Below are 17,090 nucleotides of genomic sequence, written 5' to 3' on the forward strand. Positions count from 1 at the left end.
ATTTTGATTTCTAAATATGCCAAAATATGTTTATCTAATTTCTTATTGATGGACGTTGTTTTCTCTATTTTGAGGCTATTATAAATATGACTGCTCTGAACATTCTTGTCCATTTTACTTTATGCATATTTGCACGCATTTCTATTTGGTATAAGACAGGAGTGAAATGGGGGAATGCTGGGCCATAGAGTATATATTTCTGCGATGTTAGTGGATGATGTCAGTCTGTTTCCCACAGTGGCTTTACAAATTTACATTGCCATAGTATCTTGTCTACACTTGGCATTGTCAGTCTTTTCAATGTGAGTCCATTTGGTGGTGGTTTATAGATTTTCTGCATTTCCTTTTGATTATTGTGGTGTGACTCTCCTTTTCCAAAAGAGTTGCCATTTGTGTCTTGTGGCACAGATATAAACACACTTCACTGCTTCAGGGTATGGGAATACATACCACTGGAGATATATGCTTTTATATTTCAAAACATAGAGGCAAATGTTCCTTTGGCAGCTACTCTTTATTTCAGTAAATTGTAGAAACTGTGCGATCCATATCATGTAAGCATTTGGATATTTTTGCGTTCCAAATTTCTAATTCTAATTCATTTGACACTTCTTTTTATCATGAAAAAATATTTTGTAAGTTCAAAAGTAAATTTTGTGCCCTGAGAAAAATTTTCCCTTTATTTACTCATACTTTTGTTGTTGTTGTTGCCATCAGGTTTTTTTTTCTCTTAAATTTCTAATTCTTCATAAGCAGCACTGTGAATAATATCATAAATTCTGACTACCTCCTGTGTGGTTGTGAGGGCAGGGGGTGCCTGGTTGGCTGCCATGATCCATCCAGACTAAGATTGTCAGTGCAGGGCTTTTCATTCTTGCTCTCGAAGGGGGTTTAAGACACCTTTGGACGCCAAAATTTACATACCATAAGTAGATCTTATTTGCCACAATGCATATCTCTAAATATTCAGATTCACTTTCTTAGTTTGTAAACAGATACTCCCCAGAATTACCTTTTGGTAAGTCAATATCTGGGAGCATTTGATCCTTTTCGATGCCCATTTTTTTGTTTTGTTTTGTTTATTTGAGATAATTTGTTAAATTGAGTGTGTGGCACACTCCATTGTGATTTGATTAAGCCATCTTTGCAACTAGTTTTGTTTCAAAAATAGATAAAATAACCCTCGATAATTATCCTTTTGTAAGCATTTGTAATATAATGTCCTATTTACTAGAAGAGTAGATGGCATTACTCTTCTTAGCTTATTGCTCCCATAAAATAGAAAATAATTTTTACATTTATTTTTGGTGTACAGCCTTTGCCACTATCTAGGAAAACATGGAATTTATGTTGTACAAATTAGAGGATACTGCATTTGTTTCTTCAATGTTTTTAATATGAAAAATATTAAGAAACATAGTATTGTAAAAAATATGACCCATCATCCCACCAAATGATAATTATAAATACCATCTTGTAAGTAAGATGTAATGATTCTTCTATCTGTTCTGTTAGTATCTTCTTCACAAATTCTCCTTTCCTCTCTCTCTTTTTTATATCAATTACAGAAACACATAGTTATGCATAAATATATACATATAAATATATATGTTAAAAAAAACGGCTCTGTGACATCCCTATGTAATTTATAGGTTAAATTTGGTTATGTTCTCTAATAATTCCAAAAGTATTACACCAGTTAATATTTGTTACAGATTTAATTTTTCATGTAATGACAAGTAATATTCAAATTGATAGATCATTCTGTAAGGAGAGTCATTTGAGGACAATATATGCTGTATTCTTGTACATTTGCCTGAGGTGGAGTCTGTTTCAGCAGCCTGGAATCCAAATAGAAACAAAATATCGTTTCAGAGAGTACAAGATGCAGTGCTCGAATTGAGCAGCCTTGGGCACAAAGGATCATTGCTTCTTTCAAAGCCTCATTCTGAATGAAATATATTGAGTGGTAGTTGGTTATTTTTTTTCCTCCCTTTACAGTGTTGCAATTTTGGTTTTCTATGAATATGTGCTGGGAGTTGGAGGACATAGAAATTTGTGCTCCCCCTGTAAGGGGAACCATTCTAATCAGCCAGTTACGTTATCCAAGAAACAAAAAGGAGGGGGCAATAAACAGTCTTGGTCAAAATAATCCCCAAGCCGATTTGTGGGCTTGAACTGTAGCCTTGGCTGATCCCAGCACTAACAGGAGTAAGACACTCTTCTTCCTCTTGCACTGCATTCCATCTCTGCTCTTAAGACCCCAGGATGGGGCTTGAAGCATCAAAACTGTATTGTAGCTGTATGTAGCATTGAGTAAATACTTGTGGGTTGACCTGGAAATCTAATATAGCATTTTGATTAAATAATAAATATTTATTAAATAATTATTCTGCTTAAAGCTGAGAGCATTAGGCAGTTTTCTGCACACAATGAGTTTTCATAGTACTTACAGAGATATGGCTGTTTTGAAAATAACTGTAATAGCTGGTAAGAAAAATATCATGAAAGAGGCTTGATGAGCCATGACGTGAATTGCATGGAAGGTGGATAGCAGCTTGTCCATCATTCACCACCTGGGTCAGAATATCACAAGCAGTTGTAGAAAATCAACCATTTAGTTCCTAGTTTGAGTTAGCTAGACCGTGGGTGAAAAAAGGAAAAAAAAAAAAATAACCCTCACCAATGACATTGGCTAATTTGCTTGCCCTCAGACTTTTAACAAGGACATCTTGTTAAAATGCAGGATTTTTTTTCTGTAGATCTGGAGTGGAGCCTGAGAATCTGGAGTGGAGCCTGAGAATCTGCATTTCTCCAAGCTCCCAGTTGATATTCATGTCAGCAATCCTGGGACCACACTTTGAGAGCAAGGAACTAGATCTTATGAGAAGCAAAACAACAACAAACCACAAAACAACACCCCTCCCAAAATAACAAAATAACTAACAACAACAACAACAACAAAACCCTCTTAACTTACTTGATCAAAGTTAAAAGAGGTTGAGTCCTAATCCTATATGATAAGTAAATCAATTTGATGGTTCATTTTACTTGGTTGATATTTTCCTTCAAGGTTTTGATACTTGAGGGCAACTGAGGAAGGCTTAGTTTCATGTTTTGCTAAAGCGGGATATCAAAAGAGAAGGTAAACGTTCATACCCAGAGCTATGTCTAAGCCTGGAGGTTAATGGTTAAATCTTAAGCTATTTTTGGAACATTCAGTAGTAATAATCTAAAGACAGACTGGAATGTCTTCTTCAGTTTGAAACAGAAGACTTCAGTGAGAGTGAAAAATATATTTCTCAATCAAATTTAATAGCATGATGACTAGATATGGAATTTTCATTTATTTCCTGATAAATCAGAGGACATGTTATGCATAGTTTATAACGATAAGAAAAATGTGTCATTATCATTATAGTTAAATCTGATAAATATTTATATATAAAACTAAGGGAGAGATTACTTTTTTCTCCTACTTCCCATGTGTCTACTTCCATTCGTTGCTTCTGCCTAAAACACAGGGTCATGGACGTGGGAACTACAGGATATGAGAGCAGTTTATTTAGTAAGTCTCTCCTTTATCCCGGACTGCAGTAAATAAAAGATGATTTGTCACTGTTCTGTGAATAGAACATACCAAAAGGAACAGCAGCTGAAGAGGTTATGGTATGTAGGAGCTGATATTTGATAAAGCAGCATTATTTACATGAAGATGAAGTTCTGTGCTTCAAAGTGACTTTCAAAATGCAGGCAATTTTAATTTGAAGCTTTCTTCTATGTTACAATAACAATAATAATTGTAATAACTGCAACATTTCTTGGATACATAATGCCTTTTTGCTACTCTGCTCAGTATGTTACATATGTTACTTAATTCAAGCCTTCCAATACCTCTGAGCTTACATGTCATTTAAACCACACAATAGCTACTAGCTGAATACTAACATTTTCTCCATTTTATAGATGAGGAAACTGAGAGGTTAAATACCTTGCCCTAGCACAGAGCTAGCTGATCAGGATTTAAGCTTATTGATCCTTTATCCTGTTCAACCAAGGAATAAAATACACTCACAGATCTCAGTCCTGAATCTATTCATAACTGTAACCAATACATCTTGAAAGTTAGGAACTTTGCATGTACAGGGGCTGAAGAAGTGTACACACAGGCTTCAGAGTCCTAATCTTTTTTCTTTTTCCCTTGGAGAAGCTATAGACAAGGTTATATTCTATAGGCCAGACCCACCCAAATCCTAGTGACAAAGGGAGCAAACTTAAAAGGGACTGTAGTGTAGGGTAAATGTTAGCTTTAAGTAAAAACCCTTTTAAGAAAATGAATCTCGTGCCAAACTATCATTCAGCAAGCATGAGTACTTACTGAGTTCCTGCTATATGCCTAGTATTGTGCTAAAACTCACAAAATGCTGTATTGCAAGGGCAAGGGGTTTGGATTTTTCCCTCTATTAGTGCATGTATATCATCCAGAACTGACAACGTGACAAGCTTTATTTACTTTAGATGCATACCTCAGGCCCTGAACCCTAAAAAAAAAGGTCCATTCCAAGAACCAGACACGTCATGAGGTCCATTTTACCCATGAGTCTATTTGCAGGAACCTGTTTGGAAGGGGACAGATGGGGTAGTTTTTGTTAGGCTTCCTAAGATCTCAGGGCAGCGCTGTAGTGTGATCTTGGAAGAGACTTTGGAGGAAGGGCTAATTTGAGCAAGTGCAATTAATAATTGTTTCCAGAGAGGCAGCTGGCAAGGTTCCAATGGTGGCATCAAAGGGAACAAAAAAATTAGTCTAGACAATGCAGGCTGGGAGCGTGTCACGTCTCCACATTTCCTGGGTAACAATTTGACCTGACTTTGTGCATAACTAAAAGAGTGTCCACCATGGGGGTCTGCCAGAAGAACCAGGCCAAAATTTTGTATATGTGAAGATGAATTTGTCACAGTTGGGGATTTACCACGTATAAGATGAAAAAAAAATTTTCCTCATAAATTGCATTGGTATTACTTTCTAAAACAGCTTCTGGACACATTGAAGGGACCTAAGAGACACAAACTCTCATATTATAGATGAAGGGGACCAGGGCCCTCACATTTGGTGGCAGAGGCAATGCTGAAAGCTGAAACTCCTGATTTCCCACCAGTTTAGAGATGAAACTGTGTGGCCCAGTAAAAAGCTGTATGTATAGATAGTACAATTTCAAAGACATCGGTGTTTGAGGATTTTCCAGTCTGGACTTGTAAGAATATCTTGTTTTAGATGTGTTCTAAATTGAGTTCTAAGTAATAACTAGGGTTAGTATAACCAAATTATAGTCAACCTTCTTCTTTAAAAAAAAAAAAGCATCAAATAATAAATATATTAGATGGGAAAGGACCTCGGATCCAATGTCCAACTCTAGGCAATTAAAGTATTGAGAAAATACCTCTCTTTTCATTCAATGATTTTCTTTAAAGAGCGATCCCTTGATATTAAGTCCTAAAATCATCGCTAATATTTAGAGCAGCTCTTATGTGTCCAACACTTCATTAAGTGCTTTACAAACATATCTCATGTAATCCTTGCCAAAGCCTTAAGAGATTAGCAAACTATCTCCATGTCACAGGTGAGGATTATGAAGCTAGAAGAAATTAAATAACTTGCCCAAGGCCACACTGTGGCTCAGGTCATTAACTAAAAATCTTTCTGACTTCCTGGCTTCCTTGTTCTTCAGCTCCTTGTATACTGCCTCTCACTAAATACGAATGCCAACTTAGATACAGTGTGCACAAAGCTCCATGAATGACAGAATTCCATTTGAGATAGTTTCTGCAGCCAAGTTACATCACTGATTACCTGGAGCTTATCATGCCCCCTTTATTTTTATTTCATTTTTTATATTATTATTAGTTCTTAATGGTCATGCAGGATTTCTAGAAATATGTGTATAAACCCAGAGAAAGAAAAAGGGGAAGCATTGAGAGTCATTAGTGATTTCAGTGGATCATAGTTTAAATAAACTCATCATGAAAGCACTTGAGAGTGAACAGGAATAATGAAAATAGTCATTTGGTGGTGTTTTCACATAGACACGGTTTCAGTACATTGGGCCTGATCGCCAATTATAATGAAAAATGAAATTGTTTAGAAATTGTCTAAACTTGGTTTGAGGCAAGGTCTCGGACTGTGATGAATATTCAGAATGAGCAATTAAATCTATTGCCATTTCATTTGCAACCTTTCTATGTTCTACTCAGATGACCAGGAGTAATGCCAATTAGGGCCTGTTGTTAAATAGCCTCTCCCCACTTAGTGACTAATTAAATTGGCTTTCAGGCTTTAGAGATGTTCACAATTAGAGGACTCCCCCAGTCAAAAAGTTAATCTTCTTCTTGATCTTTGCCTAATCTGTCATATCCTTAAGCTTTCAAAACATATAATGATGATAAAAGCAGAAACCAAATAAAAGGAAGAAAGTAAATTCACACAGTAGACAGTACCTCGACTGTCTTCACGCGCGTTTTGTCTAATACATGGTATCAATATTATGCGTTATTCAAGAAGACATAGACCTAGTTGTTAAAAAGACATACCTAACACACATATAACATATATACACACGTAACAACGAAAAGCCACTGTGATCCCTAATCCCTTCTTCAGTTTTGTTCTGCCTCTAAGCCACTATTTCTGCATTTTGATCACACCAAAAAATGTCAGTATTTAAAGTTGGAAACCAAGTCTGTTTCCATTTTAACCGAAATGTAGGAGGAGGGGACACAAAGAGTGCATCAGTTTTGAATTTGAGCTAATGTAATCAGTGACTTGATTTGTGTTTAAAAAAAAAATGTAAATGTTTCTTTGAAATCTGACTTGGCCTTTGAAAGGGAAAAGAACTTACTGAGAAATCTGCATTGACAGAACAAATCCTACTTGCAAAGTAGAAACCAATGTTGTTGGCTTGAGTAGATCTCAAGTCAGCTGTGAAATTCATAATCTTTTATCCATAAAATAGCTTCTCCTCTGAATGACAAAATTATTTTTGAGCTGGTGTTTGCCAAGTCTAAAGACAAAAGGCTCAGTGTGCACACCTGAGCACAGCTTCGAGCTGGCTTTCAGATAGTTGCTTTCTTAGCAGTCACAGGTGCTACTGTTCTGAATTAACCAGTGTGAATATGCCTTTAATAAGTTAGACGTCATCTATTTTATTAGTAAAAGTCCAATAGCATAATGACTTAAGGAGCAGACGATGAATTCAGTGATGTTTGGCTCTTATTTTATAGCAAGTAATTTTTGTAGTGTGTCCCACTTTCAGTACTTTAAAGTCCCAATAGATTAATCTAGTTATTCAGGGATTAATTATCTTGAAGGACAGAAGACTGGAGGCTTCTTCTTGTTTGATATTCAGTTTGGTTTTTAAAGTACCAGTGATTCTTGAATAATCACCAAGTGTTAGGTGGCCAGTGCTCTTCTCTTGTCTCATTTTAAAGAACACAACCATGAGGCAACAGGTAGGGGCCAATTCATCCAAGAAAAATCAAGGTAGGGTCAGTCTGACCATGGAGGAAGGAAAGGGTTATTTCTAAAAACCCATTCTTGCAAAAAGGGACAGGAAATTGGGTAGACAGTTTCTCTCTTCTTTATAGCTCCCAAGGGCAGGAACACCGGGGATTCCAATCTGGAGAAGACGCTTTGTCATGTGTTCCCTGCAACAAAACAGTTTGGAATTTGCAAAGCATGCACTTTGGTAACAATATTGAGAAACAAGCCACAAATAGACGTTTTCATAAATTTGTGACCCATGCTTGTTAGCATATCCACTTGTCATTTGATATAAACTAATCTGGTAGCAAAGGAGATTTTTGGGCTTTGGTTATTAAATATTAATCATTAATGATTTAAGACTTGAAACATTATGAATCTATTGACCTGAGATTGTGACTTGAATCCTGAATTTAACAAATAATTTTTTTACATCTGTTATGTGTTTATTATATTGTTTAATTTTAAATCTAGCTATTGGATCATCACTGGAATTACATGAGCAGATTAAAAATAAGATTACAAAATTCAATCGCTTTTAAAGTCGGTAGCTCTGTTACTTATTTCATTTTTAAAAAGGAATCAATCCCTCTTGGTCTCCAATATCATATTTTAAACAGTCCTGTTTTGTCTGGTGATGATGTGGATATAGTTTAATTTTACTGACAAACTCTAAATACAATTGGGTCAATAAGTACTTATATATTAATGGAGGATGCATATGTATTTAATGTTCATTGAACACTGCTAAGTACTTCGCATTTCATAAATTTATCTTAGAACCCATTCTTTAGGATATAACACCTTGATAATAAAGGGAGGGAAATTTGGACAGGTACAAAAAATAGACTTTAATTAATAAGATATGCTTTCTTAGCTCTGTAAAATTGATTTCCTGTGGAGTTTAAGTACAAAGGAGGGGCATTTTTGTTTATATCTTATCCAACTGCAAAGAGGGAAGAAGTCTCTGAACACAAATGCTGAAACTGGCTTTAGTTGGCTCCTGGGGACTTGTGACTCATTGAATACAGACAGAGTATATACTACATATATCTACAGTTCATCGCTACTACCTGTGCTCTCCTTGATGTTTGGAATATTTTCAGCTTCTACTTAATCAAAGCTAGTTCATCTCTCTAGAGAGCCTAGAAAATTTTCAACCCTTCCAGCCTTTTTAGCTTAGTTAATAGACCACATTGTCCTTGATCCCTGTTGTATTCTATCAAAAATTCACTTACTGTATGGAGTTCTGGGTACATTTTGGGTTTGTCTCTCTAGGGTTTGGTTGACAATTTATTTCAGTGTGCCAGGTCAAAAAAAGCATTCTGTCCAGAATAGATAACAGGAGAACACATTTTTCAGTTTCCATAATCATGATAAAGGTAACCAGCCTTCTCAATATGTCATATCAATTCTGCTGCATCTTAATAGATCTATGGCTGCAATCTTTTGTGTCAGGACTTTCAGCTAATTGGGATAAGTTATGTATGTTTACATTACTGTTATGATCTATAAAATGGTTTTTTCTCTGTAGTTAGGTAGACAAAGATTTCTTGTATTATAATTTTTGAAATTGTTTGCAATGCAAGACTGCTAAGGAGGACAGAGAGGAGGTCAGAAGCTTCCAATTAATGTTTATGCTGGATGTGCTTAATTAATATATTTCATAGGACAATAAATGTTGAAAAGTAAATAGAATTATTTTTTACCTGAAATGTATAAAAAAGAATCTAGAGGTGAGTAGGTCTCTGGTTTTTGAGATCAACAGTAATAGTCAAGGTAAGGTGTCTTCCAGTAAATTTTGGCTTAGTTACAAAAATGCCCATTTTTATGGCATAGTCCACTGATTGAAAGCTTTCATTACTTACACTAAAATACACTTGAGAGGTTTACAGAGAATAATTATAAGAAAGTGTTTAAGGCTGGATAACTTGTGGTAATCCATAGATATGATAGACAATCATGATTAATGCATGATAATGACTTAAATTGGATATAAAGAATGGAAAGCTGGAGAAATGTGGCCACCCAGAAATGTAATTAATAAAACTTTCATGAATTCCAATTACTTTGTCAATTCAATACCAGCCAAACTCTCTTGGTATTAAAAAAACTAATAGGCATAGTTTTGCCAGAAACTCATCATTCTAAGTAACAGTCTTCCTTCCAAAAATTTTACACTTTAATGTATGTATGCAATTCATGGATGACTTTGTGAAAATTGAAGTGTGTAGTGAACATAAAGACTGCTGATGAATGTTGCAGATGGCTGTGAGCAAACGACATGCTCTTGGGTGATATTGCTTAGAGGGAAAAATGTGGACTGATTATTACTCTTGCCCTTACTCCAGTGAGATCCGAAGAAGAACAATTTATAGTAAGGCACTTCCAGATTTTTTGACCTCTTGGTGTTCCAGACAAGCTGAGTCCAGAAGCTTTCCTCTGGACTCTAGATCAGTAAAACTTCTAACTATTAAGAAATGAATATGTATTGTATGTACGTATGGGTGGATGGATAAATATGATCCGGCCCACTGTAGCAAATAAACAAATACAGATTTATTTCTCAGATTGGCAACAAATATTCTGAACTGTTATTTCTCCCTGCTCCCTTTAAAATGCAATTAAAAATGCAAAATAGGGATACTTCTAACATCTTAAGGCCTGTAATCCTCAATAAAAGAGTGTTCTCCTTCAAGCTGAATAAAAGGAGACATTTTCAGCCATTTTCTGGTTTTCATGTGTGGAAACAAAGTATTCCTTTAATTTGGGAGAATGTTTATTAAAACATACCACATTTCTATAAAGCTCAAAGGTGGTATTAGTACAACTTCCGGGTTTACAAATCAAAACTGCAATGCATTTTCCAAATTGGAAAATGAAGGATAGAATTCATCTTAAGAGAATTGGTCTTAGTAATTAGTTGTCAACCAAGACATTTTTGACTTCTGGCATGGTGGATTTTATAATCTATAACTGTTAATAAAGATGACTGACAAAATTGTGCCTTGAATCCACAAATAATCATTTGTTCCCCTTATGTATTAATTGGTTAAATTCTTCTTTGTTTCAAGACTACAGAAAGCCCTATGGCTCTTAGTTCATTTCTGAAATGTTAACTAAAGTTATCTAAAGCAAAGTGGCTATTCATTATTGAAACATGGAAACCTGAATCTCTGCAAAAAGAATCTTTATGGATTCATTTCTTGATACATGGGAATAGAAGGGGAAAAAAAAATCTCAAAGAGATGGGCTCTGTTCTCTGTCATATAAATTCCAGATAGCATTTTGGAGGGCAAAGAAAAATTAAAAAGAAAAAAAAAATCTCATTATAGTTGTTAGTATTCTCTTTTCTCTATTCCACTGAAAACACAGCTTTCTGAGACTTGTCATACTCAAAAGTCCTGTTGTGTTAATGGAAAAAAAAAAAACACAAAAGAGATCTTTGGTAAGATCTTGTACTCGAAGGAGTTTGAATTTTGAATTCCTTAGGGGATGGATGTCTCATTCATGTTTATAAGTCTTCCATTATCACCAATCAGTTTGTCCCTGGCACTAGATAGGCACAGTGCTAACAGAATTCAAAACAAACAGGTGGTGTGTATACCTCCCCTTGATTCTTTAAGCCATACATCTGTGTCCTTTTTCAATTCGCTAGTTCTCCTGTGTTGCTGCATCAGGTCTTAGCAGTAGCTATAGGCCAGCATAATTCCAAAACTGCTACAGACTGGCTACATAAAAGGCTGCAGGGTGCAGAGTGTCCCGTAGGACACTGCTGCATATAAAATAATCATTTTCCCCTTGTAGAGGAAGAAAATCAGCAATTGCATTAACAAAGCCACCCACGTTGAGATTTCTGAATACAGTCAAACAATGTTAAACAAATGGATTACCTCTTAATTAATTACGCAAATATTTATTTAATATTTGCCAAATGTACAGCATTATGCTAAATCATGGGACCAAGCATATGTACTCTAAAGCCAGACTGCCTGGATTCGGACCCTGGATCTATCACTTACTTGACCTCTCTGTGCTTGAATTCTACATCTGTAACTACCTTAGGTAAGAAGTTACCTTTTTCAGATTATTGTATTATTTAATGAGTGAGTATATTAAAAGCACCTAGAGAACTGTCTGGCACTTAGAAAGTGCTACAGTGTGCTTACTATTATTGTATAGGTTCTGTTGCAGGTGAAAGACATAAATTAAAAATGTCTTAAACAGAATAAAAGTTTATTTGCCTCTCATATAAGAGTTTAAGCCATAAAATCTGTACTCTGAGCAATAAAATCTGAATGAGGCGGCTTTTCTCTGCACAATTTCCAGAATTTTTTCTTTCGATTCTAAAAACCCTAACGGATTATCTTCATCTGCTTGGTCCAAGGCAGATATTCACATTGGAAGGAAAGAAGAAGGTCAGTTCCTTTTTAAGGGCATGACTTTGAAGTGCTATCAGTTTTGCATATTTCTTATTGGCCAGCATTTGGCCACATAGCCACTTAGCTTCAGGGCTGACTAGAAAATGCTGTCTATATATTGTATGGCTATGTCCCCAGCTCAAACTTTTGTTACCTGTAAAGTGGAAAGAAAAGTGAAAGTTTATTAGGACAATTCTCACTCTCTGGTCACTGCATGTGAGTTTATCTGTGGCTTTCCTACCCAGAGCCGGAGGATCGTGGTGCTGATTTTCTGTATTACATGCAAATACATGGGAGAAAAGAACCTTTGCATTTTTCAGACATATGAACATAAATACGACTCAAATCATTACTTATAACTAAGTTACTTCTGGCATCACTAGGATCAGAGTGGTCTTAACGCATTTATTTAACCCAACTTTCAGGCTTAAATGACATTTTTCAACTTCAAAACCCACAGTTCCTTTGTTGATATTAACTTTCCTGATTTCTCTTTAGCTTACAAATATCCATTAAAGCTATTCACTCTTTCAGGGAATAACTACTCTGATTTCCTTCCTCCCTTCCCTTCCTCTTTCTCTCTCTTTCTTTCTTTCTCTCTCTCCCTTCCTTTCCTTTCCTTCCCTCCCTCCTCTTTCTTTCTTTCTTTCTTCCTTCCTTCCTTCCTTCCTTCCTTCCTCCCCCCCTCTCCCTCCCTTCCCTTCCTTTCTTTCCTTTCTATCCCAACTCCTTTCTAAAATAATATTGTTTCTTGTCTTCTTCCTTGCTATCTCATTTCATATTCTGGGTTAAGTAATATATAAAGTTCCCAAATGGCCATTTGGAAGGCTCTGGTCTAGGAATCATTATGGCGATGGGAGTTTGATCCTTGGTCTTCCTTAATTACCTTCATATTTCTTTGAAATCCATTACTTGACTTTTTCTTCCCTAAGCACTAATTTCAGAAGCCTTAGATTTGTTCATAAAGGCTTAATGGATTATAGATTGTTTATTAGCCTAAGGAAATAGGTTTTATTTAAAACATAGCCATTTCAAAAAGACTGGAGCAAAGTAGATCAGCAAGTTAGACTATATTTTATTGCTTTATATGGTCGTGCAGGTTAACCACATTTCTTCTTTCATCTTTTTAAAAATAGGGAACAAGTTGAAATAATAAGAAACTCATTTTTTTTTCCAAAATGAGAGCTTGTTATTCATACTATGTACTGAATATGATTTTCTTATTGAAATTAGAATAATGATGAGCTACTAAGTGGAAACTAAGTAGTGGAAGAAACACATGCAGACTTACTAAACTATTATACAAGAGGAAAAAAATTACCAATTCCTCAGGAAAAATGAAGGTTTTTCAAATAAATAAATGTAGAAGTCAGTGTTTTTGTTTGTTTGTTTTTAACATTGGGCAATGACCAGAGTAATCAATCTTCTTTAGCATTACTTCATTTGGTAAATGAGAACCATACAAATCTGCTGGAGAGGACTGGATGCAGATATGGAACATACTCTTAATGCATCATCATTAGAGCCAATATATAGTAGACAACAGATTTCTAGCTGATGTAGAAATTCAGTCCTCCTGTCATATTACAGCTTTCCTACTTCAGATACCTATTGGAAAGGAAGAGAGGATACAATTGTATAAAGCCGGAAGTGTGAAAATCTTATTTATATATATCTATATACATATATAGATATCTATATCTATAGATATCTTATTTATATACATATATATATGTATATAGATATCTATATCTATCTATCTATCTATCTATCTATATCCATAAATAAGCCATTTCCTGAAAGGGTCTGCTTGATTATGTAGTCCCATTCCCCACAGTGCTAGCTCAGGGTCAGATCAATTTTGAACATAATGAAAGGATGGTGTTTTCTCCTGCATTATGCCAATATCTTTTGAAAATTTCTTATCTACAGAAGACAGGATCATTACATTTGAAAAGTGGACAGGACACCCATAGAGAGTGTTATCTGAAATAAATGTTCATTTCAAAAGGAAAGTTTGAGTGACTTGGTCTAGCAGCAGAGATACCCCTTAATCATAAAAATCAGTTTTAAGGATCTTGCAGGAGGCAGGAAATATATCCACAGACAACTAAGCTATGTTCATTTCCCAAATATTATGTGTAGAATAAGGGATTGTAAATAGATTATGTAAAAAATTATTAAAATGCTATACTCAGCAGAAATTTTAGAAGCTAGGTCTGAGAAACTATTCAATAGAAAGGTACTTGCTTATTGAGAGGAGAATTTCTCTCTTGCGGAGAAAAGAGGTGGCAGGTGAAATATTTTTTTTAGGTTCTGTGGATATTTTAAGTTGGTGATTTAGCAAGTTGGTCTATAAAGAACTTCATAAATTTGGAGAGGTACTGCAGAAGGCTAACAGGAATCTTGATTGCTAGCCTGGGTTTCCATATAATTTTTAGGTTTTCTCACTGAAGATGTCCCTGGGATTCCCAACAAATGTTCAAGAAAAATATATTAAACTGAGGATACGATTTTTCTGTAGTATAGTGTTGCTTAGAATAAGAAAGTCAAGGGGCGCCTGGGTGGCACAGCGGTTAAGCGTCTGCCTTCGGCTCAGGGCGTGATCCTGGCATTCTGGGATCGAGCCCCACATCAGGCTCCTCCGCTATGAGCCTGCTTCTTCCTCTCCCACTCCCCCTGCTTGTGTTCCCTCTCTCGCTGGCTGTCTCTGTCTCTGTCGGATGAATAAATAAATAAAATCTTTAAAAAAATAAAAAGAATAAGGAAGTCAAGAAGAGAGTACAAATAAATGTCTAAATATTTAACTATTTCTATTCCATTTGTGTTATTTTTTTAAAAAAATTTCATCCTTGAAAAACCTGTGCCTTAAAACAAGCAACATTATTTTTCTGTAAAGGCATTGGGACCTTGACGAAAGGCGGCAAGGAGGAGACTTGTCATCTTTGATTTAGTTCTTTGCCACTTCAGCACTATGGCAACTTCATCACTGAATCAGTTGTCATTTCAAGACCACCTTATCCTGTTAATTCTAACACTGGTTTAAAATTAGGCTTGTTGGGAAAGGCTAAAGAATTGCGATGTGCTAATCAAGAAATGGAGAGAGTAAGGGGAAAACTATCTCAGAGCCACACCGGAGTATTTGATTCTCTGACCAAGTCAAGGGCCTGGTTTTTGTTTCCTCGAGTCCTTTGCCCACATTGCCCATTTTACCCTTAGATATGATTGAATTCCTAAGCATCCGTCAAGACCCATTTGAAATTGTTACCTTTTGGGGAGGTCTTCCTCAACACTGCAGGGAAAAATTACCCCTCTCTTCTGTGCCTAGGTTAATAGCTTATATCACCATTATGATCATTTCACTTCGGGGTTTTGATTATTCTATTACAGTACCTTTAGCTATCCCAGGAACTAGTCAGATCTCAGTTAAATTATCACCAGGTTTCTCTTGGTTCTTGACATGTGAGGCTCCTGTTTTGAGGTATAAGGTAGAATGGAGAGACAATGTGAAAACTTTGAAATAAGACAAACCTACATTTAAACTTGGGGTCACATTTACTTTGTGCTGAGCTTTAGTTCTCTTCCCTGTCAAATAGAGACAGTGAAATATACTTTACTAGATAAACATCGGTTCTTACGGTTACTCATAACCAAACTGGCTCCTCAAGTTTTTTCCATGGTCCTTCATCATCAAAGACCTCAAGCCCAAGTCCTGTGGTAGTTGCATGAAGCCAGTCGTTTCGGAAGCACTTTCTTCCCTCACGTACTCTCCCATGCTTCCTTTGTGTAGCGAAGTTGGATGGACGAGTGACAAAGGCTTGGGATCCTTTATGAGTATGGTAGTTCTATAATTAAATGTAATCAATCCATAATTTATCTAAAATGATTGTATATCAACTAGGCATGAAACCTAAGTATTCCATTCATCTTCATATAGTCGCAGTGAGTATTACTAACATGGTCTTAGAAACGCTGCCCACTGAGGACAATCACCTAGTCACAGCGTCTGGAGTAACGGCTTTTATAAAGCAGTGATTCTGTGGTTTGCATATGCTGGTGATTAAAACAGATTTAAAGGTGTTGCTCTGTTCAAATAAATTTAGGGTGAATTCCAAGGAAATTACTCTGATAAACTAGTGAAAGTTTTTACAAGTAAGTGGGGGTTTGTCCTCTCTCCCAATTGTCTTTCAGTGCAATAAAATTTTAAGATTTGCTTAGTTATTTGTGAAGCGGTCTGCATTGCGGTTTTGTGAGAAATTCCCTTATGGCTACTGACTTCCTCACTCTTTACAGAGTAATCTTCATCCTCTTTGAAATTTCCAGTTATTTCTGTCAGATTGCCTTTTGAAGTAAGTCAGTCTGCAAATCTCCCAAAGACTGTCTGGAATTTGGTAAATTAAGCAATGACAGAATAAAACAAAATTCAGAACCTACATTTGTGAAAGGCATTTTGTAGGACAAGATTGAATTCAACAGTACCGGAGTGCAAGTTTAAATTTATTTTATTGTTTATATTCTTTCTAGTCAATGTAATTGCATTAGTGAACGTATTTTTTTTCCCACAATGGTTAATATTGAACAACTATGTACTATTTCTCGTTATTGTGATTTTCCATTTAATATTACATACAGAAAATATGACAATATTAACTAATGACCTTGCATTGTAAACATATTTGCTCTGAGTCTCTTTCATAGGAGTGGGGATGGATACAAGCTCTCTTCCTCCTTATAATCAAAGCACAAATTTAGGAGATGGTCATCTCTGTTAATGGTGTGCTTTGTAATGTTGATCCAGAGTTTAGCAGTAATTATGAGATTCAGACCTAACGTTAATTGACACCACGTGCTCTTGTACCTAGTGAAGGGGAGGCAGACAATCAGGGCATGAGAAACAGAACCACAGAATATGGATACCCTTTCTAGTCATAGAATACACAAGCAAAGCACTTCTAATAGTTAATATATTCTGTCAAATCTAAATTCTTGCAGGTCCATAGCCAGGGCTAGACCAAGCAGTAATTTCAGAGAAACCATTCCTCTTTCCTCTTTTTTTGGAGTTTTGCTGTCCTCTCCTTCATCAATTCCTAGGGATAAAGTTTTACTCGGGAAGACATGAGGTTTAAATCTTCCCA

The 17,090-nt window shown here is 35.8% G+C and overlaps 1 protein-coding gene across 1 annotated transcript in view; it reads left to right on the forward strand.

The window, feature by feature from the left end:
• Nucleotides 1-17,090, forward strand: part of NRXN1 (neurexin 1) — a 1,086,056-nt gene that overhangs the window by 714,760 nt on the left and 354,206 nt on the right.

This window comes from Ursus maritimus, unplaced genomic scaffold (assembly GCF_017311325.1).
Source record: "Ursus maritimus isolate PB19 unplaced genomic scaffold, ASM1731132v1 scaffold_6, whole genome shotgun sequence".
Lineage (NCBI taxonomy): Eukaryota > Metazoa > Chordata > Mammalia > Carnivora > Ursidae > Ursus > Ursus maritimus.